At 35.2% G+C, this 8,087-nt stretch overlaps 1 long non-coding RNA gene across 1 annotated transcript; it reads left to right on the top strand.

Annotated features, from left to right (window-relative positions):
* The first annotated feature begins 217 nt into the window (after positions 1-217).
* Positions 218-4,655, top strand: LOC138713999 (uncharacterized). Its single transcript, XR_011336028.1, has 3 exons — positions 218-313; positions 564-747; positions 3,701-4,655. It is a non-coding gene; the product is annotated as an uncharacterized lncRNA (long non-coding RNA).
* Positions 4,656-8,087: the final 3,432 nt, after the last annotated feature.

Here is an 8,087-nt window from a genome sequence, read left to right as displayed (position 1 = left end):
AATGCAAACTCATTAAAGGAAGGAGGATATCTACGCGGCGAGAAATGTGCAGGGCATCTCAAGTAAACCGCACTGCGCAGAGGAAAACCCTTCACTGTACAACCCGTTTCAGCTCACGTTACCCGCGACGTCTTCGTGAACCATCCGTTACGTCATACACTGTACAGTCGCGAGAGAATATTAGTCCATCAGTCTAGACTAGAGCAGCGTGAGGGACGTGTCTACAATCCGTTGAAGCATTTTAATACCGGTACTGCATTAGTGAATTATTTAGTTGTATTATCATTGAATATACTGTGCATTGAATCGAACGGTACGTATTTATACTCCACTGAAGCATTTTAATACTGCATTAGTGCTTCATTTAATTGTAATATCTTTTAATATGCTGTGTACTGAATGAAACGTTTCGTGTTTACATGCCGTTGACGCATTCTAATACTGCATTAGTGATTTATTTAGTTGTAGTATCTTTGAATACACTGTGCAGTCAATCAAGTTCAGTTTAGGTTTTATATAACCGAATCCATAAGATAGCCTAATGTACTGTGTGGAATTTTCAGGGAAGGATTGCAATTGTGACAAAATATGGAAACTGCTCCAAAGAAGAAACCATCCCCGAAAGTGCACAATTCTCAAAGCAGGAAGATAATTTATAACGTATTGAAATTTTGTAGAGAGGAAAAAAGGACGGGTCTCATTCTACCTTTAGCAAAAGCAGTAGAAAGAGCAGCAAAAGCCGTTGGGGTAAGCGAAAAGACAATAAAAACAATTGGGAAAGAGTGTGAAAGAGCAGAAAAACTAGGAATTCAAATATCAACTCCCAGTAAAAACCCAAGACGCACAAAAGTAGTAGAGCTAGATGACTTTGACAGGTACTACAGACGTCAAGGAATCCTGTTATACTATGATCGCTTCCATTCTACTGTTGCATGGTAGGCGAGAACCTACATACTGTCTATAACATTACAACACGTACTGTACCATGTTTCCTACCCCCGCAACTCCGCTTGCTGCCCTCAGTCACCGTAGTTCTGATGTAAACAGAGACTGTAGCGACATCACTCCGAGAGGTAACGCGAAGTGGAACAGGTAGTAATCATTATTATTATTATTATTATTATTATTATTATTATTATTATTATTATTATTATTATTATTATTATTAATATAGTGGTTTCCGAAAAGGAAGCGAGACATGCGGATACCCTCACATTTTTTTATATAAATTGTAATAGGACGTAGGCTATTGTGATGAAGTAAAGAAGTCTATTTCAAGATTACCCAAAAGTAGACAAGTTGTTTCAAATTACTCATAACGAAGAAGTAGTTTTCAGCAACCAATGAGTCTGTCCGTCTATCTCTGTAAAATGATTTCCCCTAAGGTACTGAACGGAATTTGTTCGTATTACTAGTTAGTTTGTTTGTTTCTTTGTTTGATTGTTTTTTCTTTGTTTATTTATTTATTTATTTATTTATTTATTTATTTATTTATTTATTTATTTAATCTGACAGGATTAAGGCCATAAGGCCTTCTCTTCAATCCTACCAGAAAGCACATATATCAGGGAAATATAATTTTTTTAACGTTTTAATGGATCTTCATTTGAAATAATAAGACAATAGTGAGCGTCTCACTCGAAATTTCTCATACGCTTATGTCATTTCTTACGTGAGATAATGTGATTAATAGTCTGACACATGGCCACCTGCTATGCGGCGAGCCACCACCGGAGTGTGATGTTTGCCATTTACCAGTTACGGTCGAACATATCTTATTGCATTGTAGGAAATATGACCGTGCCCATCGTCAATACGCAATTCGGCCGAATCTACGTGACGCTCTTGGAAATTATTTTAATTTTGCAATTGCAGTTGTGAGATTTTTATCCAATACAGGTCTTGACAAGGTGATTTAGTTTTTATTTGACCAGCTCTTTGTTTACCGTCTGGACACTTTACATCCAGAGGTTATTTTGTTTTATTTAACTTGACGTTTCGGACCGTCTACATCCGAATATTACATAGTTTTATGGTTGTTATACAGGGACATCACTTTATTTTTACTAACATTTCTAATATTAACCTGGCTATACCTTTGGATTAACAGTTGAGAACCGGAAACATAGTTTGTTACTCCCTTCCATGACTGGAGTTCGATGAGACTGGCGTAAAATACAAACAAATCACTTTACTAGGTATAGGAGGGAAGAAAAGTAGTTCATCCATTCGTGTAAACTAGGAAATACCGTGATTTTGAGTTTGATAATTTTCATTAGGGATTTTGTTTAATCAAAATACAGTACTGTATTAACAATAAGTGTTTTTACTCACTTTCTGAGCTATTCATTTGGACGTATTTATTATGCAGTGTATATTATACTGTCTGCAGCACATTAGCGTAAAATTTAGAGAATGAAGTTAAATTGAAAAAAAAAATCATAATACGGATATGTAAACACATTTTTTTTTAAATGGTGGCCGTTCATTTCGATACAGGCTTCAGTTCTTTTGTGCATATTATTCGCACTATAGACTATTGTACCTGATTCCAATTACCAGTTTCGTCCTTCGTACTAGTAACTCATGTTGAAATAATTCTGTACCTACTCTATAAAAGAGTACCTACCTTACGTACTGTAAATTCAATCTTCACTGTTGCCCGATCCGAAAAGATAAAATTACTCAGATATACTATCTACTGTCCGTCCAAGTGGTTTTGTCTCAGGATCGTAGAAAGAGAGGGAATAACGTGACACTTAATTACTTAACGAGGTCCTTTTATTTAAGTTATTTTAAAGAGTTGTATAATATTACATAGACATTCAATTCCTAACAGAAATTAATGTTTTCAGAAAAGAGCTAAGACAGCCCAGCCACTAGCCTTTACAGGTGGACGAGCAGAAGCGAGTGCGGGAAATCGGGATGCACGTAGGCAAACGGACGACAGTACCTGTGCGAAAATACGATTCAATATTGAAAGGTCTTTCGTCACTGGAAAAGCGCGAACATATTTCTGGAACGTACTAACTCAGTATTGTTTACTAGACCGTAAGGAGACTTTGACTACATACGCGGCCTTGGTTCTGTGTGGAGGACGGTTGTAAGTTTACTAGTAGAAGGGGTGGGGTGAAGTACATTCAAAAACTCAGGTACAATAAAAATTGAAGTAAAAATAAAATGATGCCCCTGTATTTGTGTCTGGTGGCATTTGTTTTATCACTTTAGGATTGCTTTTTAAACTTAGTTTGGTATCCAAAAATTGTTACTTTATAATATTTTAACGATTACCTTGCTAGTATTCCATCTGTGTAGCTGATTTTAATGTGACAACGATTTTTAGTTCCTGTTAGTATTCAGCTTATTGCATCGTTTGCGTTTTGTTTCTGCTTTTTGAACGAATTTTAGATAAGGGCACAAAAACCATAGTAGCTGACGCACCCTTTTTAAACCCCACTAATTCGATATAACCCACTAATGTGATTAATGGAATTGTGTGAACAGCTTTTCTCCTAAAGTGTCTCTGTCGGAGAAAATAATTATTACTTACATAATCATATGTCAGACAAGATGTACGATGTGAAAATATTCTAAGATATCTATAAAAGTTAGTTTTGTAAAATTAAATAGCCTAAATGTAGCACTTGCGAAAGAAGGCCAAATGCAAGATTTTAATTAATGTAAAAATATGATCCTCTAGGTTGAGGGTTGGTGTAATAGGCCAACTCCTCGTTCACCGTAAAAATGGTCAAAGAAACTAAACATGAAGCCCTAGAAGTTAGAAGATAAATTAAGACATACGTAAATAATTATGGAATGGATCTCAGCAGAGAGGAGGAGATATCGACAAAAGAAGACTTGGATGGAGGTTGTACAGGCAGCCATGATTAGAAGAGGATCGATGCCGGATCAGTGGATGGGTAGGAACCGTGGCTAACGAGGAAGACAGGCTTCGACACGAATCGTAGTCACGTGATTATCATGGCCTAATCATGGCCATCTTGACAATCGCCTAATATAAATACATGTTCAAAGTTCTAAACAACAAAGGAATTGCTATATTAATCTCATGTTAAACGTGCATTTATATATAAACTTGTTCAATGTTGGCCATGTTATGACTAAGAATGTGACGTCGCGCCGTAGCCTTTCTCGTTAGCCACGATAGGATGGAATGACGTTTGGTTTCTGGAGAACGACGACAGCTGTTGTGACACCGAAGGATATAATGTAACAGTAACTTACACTGCGATACAGTATTGCGTACTATTTTTTGGATGATCGTTATTTAAATGAATTTGTTTTTTAATTTGGAATATTGGATAAAATATTTGTTTGATAAGTAAAACTTTCTCCTATAAGAAAATTTAAAAGTCGTAGGCAACGCACTATGTAGGTATACTTTGTTCTGATGTAATCATTGTTTTTTCTGGTAGTGAAATTTGTAATTTAATGACTATGGCAAAAAAAATGGTTGAGAATTTAGTGGATGAAGTGATTGAAGAAGCATAGAGTTACGGTTGCGCTAAGTTAATACCGGGAAAGTCTAAAAGAGAATATGAAAATGTGTAGGTTTCTAAATAAAGGCTCCATTTGTTTATACTTAGTGCGGTATGTAGTTATAACAACACTGTGATTTCTTTCATTTGCATAGCAACCAGAGAACGTGCGGTTGTCAACTTACGAAGCATGTAAACAACAATGGTAAGTAGGGAAAAAAGACATGATCGTCCAAAATAGTACAGCGTATTATGAAACAAATATTATTACAGCCTACTATACTGCATTACACGAGTCAATGTTTAGGAAACGAGTGAAGCGTGTTCCTAATTTTGACGATAGCAAAACTGTGATGGGCAGTTTGATATCATGGTCTATGAAGAAAGGGATTGCTATGACAACAATGATGTATTAAATATTATTGCACAACAAATCATTTCATAATATTTACTTTATGGCACAAGTTATGCCATCTTAATAGAAATCATGACTTTTGGTTGGCATGATATGCCTAATAGGCTAATTTACGACTCTAGTGCAGTAATGTGGCATATTATGCACGATTTTCAATAACGATAAGACCGTTTATAATGTTGAAGTACAATAAATAATTACTTCATATTTACAAAATTATGCCTTCAATTCAAACTTCCTTACACAAATGTGTAAGTTATTTTCATTTTCATCGCTTTAACTGTGAGATCATAGCGCATCTGCCTGTTGGAAATGGTATACTGTTGACATGGTTGAATCAGAGTCCGTGGATGTAGCATCTAGTGGCTATATTTCAATACTCTGCAGACATGTCCACCATATACAAGTGTGCGTTCATGTCTTGCAAGTCAGGATCTGTATCTTCGTTGCAGCGAAGGAGAGAACCAACCCGGCATTCGCCTTTCAATAACCATAGATATTCCTATCGGGAAAACTGCTAAATATCCAATGAGATTGCCCCAAAAATATAATAATGATAATGACAAAGATAATGATAATAATGATGATAATAATAATAATAATAATAACAACAATAATAATAATAATAATAACAATAAGATAATTCTAACTGTGTAGGAAAGGGTGAGAAGAAAAAAAGTATATTTTTTGTATAAAAACGCAAGTCTTTCTGTTTTTGTCGTATGCAAAAACGCAAGTCTTTTGAAATACAGAGTGAGAATTTAAATGATTTTAAAAAATCAGAGAAAATTAGAATGAATTGTTCTTTTTAATGAAGTTCTGTGTGCTTTTCACAGCGAGTTGGAACGATCACTTATGAAATTATTCAAGATCGACTATCCATAAAAAAAAATTGTCCTCTGCACGATTTAGTTCCCTAGTGCCATTGAATCATGGACGAATAATGTAGCCAAAATCTTATTTCTAACAGCTAACATGCTTTCAAACTTGTAACAATTCAACAAACTGAAATACCGATTCATGTAAATGATAAAGTTATATTCTAACCATATTCATATTGTAATATAAACCTATGTATGTTTTAAAAACAGGTAAAGTGAATCCCATTTCTTGTCAAATCGTCCCAGAAGGTGGCAGGAGGTTAGGCTCCGACCTTTGCAGACAATCGGCATTAATGACAGGGATGTCAGGCCTGCGTGCCTCCCGCCTTTAATCCCAAGGAAATCCTCCTGGTACCCATTTCTGTCATAGGAAGGGCAAGCATCAGGGGCATAGTGCAGCGGGAAGATTAGATCAATAGAGAAAATCAATGACCCGATTGGGAATCGAACTCGTAACTTTCCAGTTTGCAGCTTTATACCTTTAACCCTTTCTAACCCAAATTAAATTTACAAGCAATCCATGTTGAAACAAATAGCTGTATTAGGACCAATTCAGTGACCAAGTTACGGGAGTGGCAACATTTGAAACAAAACTATATTGATGAAAATGTATTGAAATAGAAGTTATCCAGCAAAATTTACCTTCATATGTAACACACAAGTATATAAATGCTATAAAGTTAATTATTACCATATGATATCTATAGGTATAAAGGGTTAACCGCGACGCTATCGCGCGTTCCGTAATATACAGGATGAATCAAAAGTCTGGAACCATATAAATATCTTCCATATGTTTGATTTTTGATTGCTATTGGTGTTACCAGTATTTGTAATACCAAATGCTCAACCAGTGACACATTCGATTATACCCCTCAGCTATCTCAAAAGCTGCCATTATGAATGTAACTTTGAAATTTTAAATGGAAAGTGGGTCATATAAATACTCAAAATCATGTATAATTTTCTGAGAAAAACAATGGTGCAATCCATTTTGAGATATTTCTAATCGCTTTCAAGTTATTTAAAGATAACTGTCATAATGACTCAAATATGAGTTACTGCATCTACATATATTTTGTAACGTGTTTCAGTACTAAGGAGGCTTTGGAAAAGGTATTTTTATGTAATTCTGGTAATTAACGTTTCCTGTTTTACTGTTTGGTTAACCTGCGACAGTTTCAATGCATTGTTGTGATTATTTGAAACTTTCCTGTAACAAATGTCTTGATTTTAACGATATTATCGAAAGAGGAAAGAATTGGTATCATTATTCATTCTGGCAGGTTAAGCCACAGAAATGTTGCAGCAGACTGAACGAACAAGTCTTTGGATATTGGATTGGTCGGCGTGGACCAGTAGAATGGCAGGCCAGGTCTCCAGATTTCACACCACTTGACTTTTTCTTTTGGGGTTATATAAAGAGCTTGATATATGACGAGAAAATTGATAATGTAGATAGAACATTTTGTGGCATTTCCGGAGTGACTTTAGCACAGGTTTCAATGATACAGTTCCTTAAATGTTCCACATTCTCAATTTTCTCTTCATCCTACCAAGCTCTTTATATAACCCCAAAAGAAAAAATCAAAGGGTCCACGTCGACCAATCCAATGTCCAGCGAACTGTTCGTCCAGTCTGCTGCAACATTTCTGTGGCTTAACTACCAGAATGAAGAATGGTATCAATTATTTCCTGTTTCGATAGTGTCATCACGAAAATCAAGAAATTTGTTATAGAAAAGCTTCAAATAATCACAACAATGCATTGAAACTGTCACAGGGTAACCAAACAGTAAAACAGGAAAAGTTAATTATCAAAATTGCACAAAAACACCTTTTCCAAAGCTTCGTTAGTACCGTACCATGTTACAAAATATAGGTAGATGCAGTAACTAAAGTTTGTGTCATTATGACAGTTATCTTTAAATAACTTGAAAACGATTAGAGATATCTCAAAACGGATTCCACCATTGATTTTTTCAGAAAATTTCACATGATTTTGAGTATCTATACGACCCCTTTCAATTTAAAATTTGAAAGTTGAATAATTCAAAATGACGGCTTTTGAGATAGCTGAGAGATAGAATCGATTGTGTCACTGGTAGAGCATTTGGTCTTATAATTACTGCTAGCACCTATAGTTATCGAACATCAAGCATATGTGACATATATATATATATATGGTTCCAGGCTTTTGACTCACACTGTATATTAGCAGTAGTAATATTGGTTTGTTTAACGACGCTTTCAACTGCAATGGTTATTTAGCATCGAAATTCAACGTTAAAGT

Source organism: Periplaneta americana, chromosome 14, assembly GCF_040183065.1.
Source record: "Periplaneta americana isolate PAMFEO1 chromosome 14, P.americana_PAMFEO1_priV1, whole genome shotgun sequence".
Classification (NCBI taxonomy): domain Eukaryota; kingdom Metazoa; phylum Arthropoda; class Insecta; order Blattodea; family Blattidae; genus Periplaneta; species Periplaneta americana.
The sequence above is the reverse complement of the archived record's forward strand: the minus strand, read 5'-3'. Positions and strand labels throughout refer to the sequence as shown.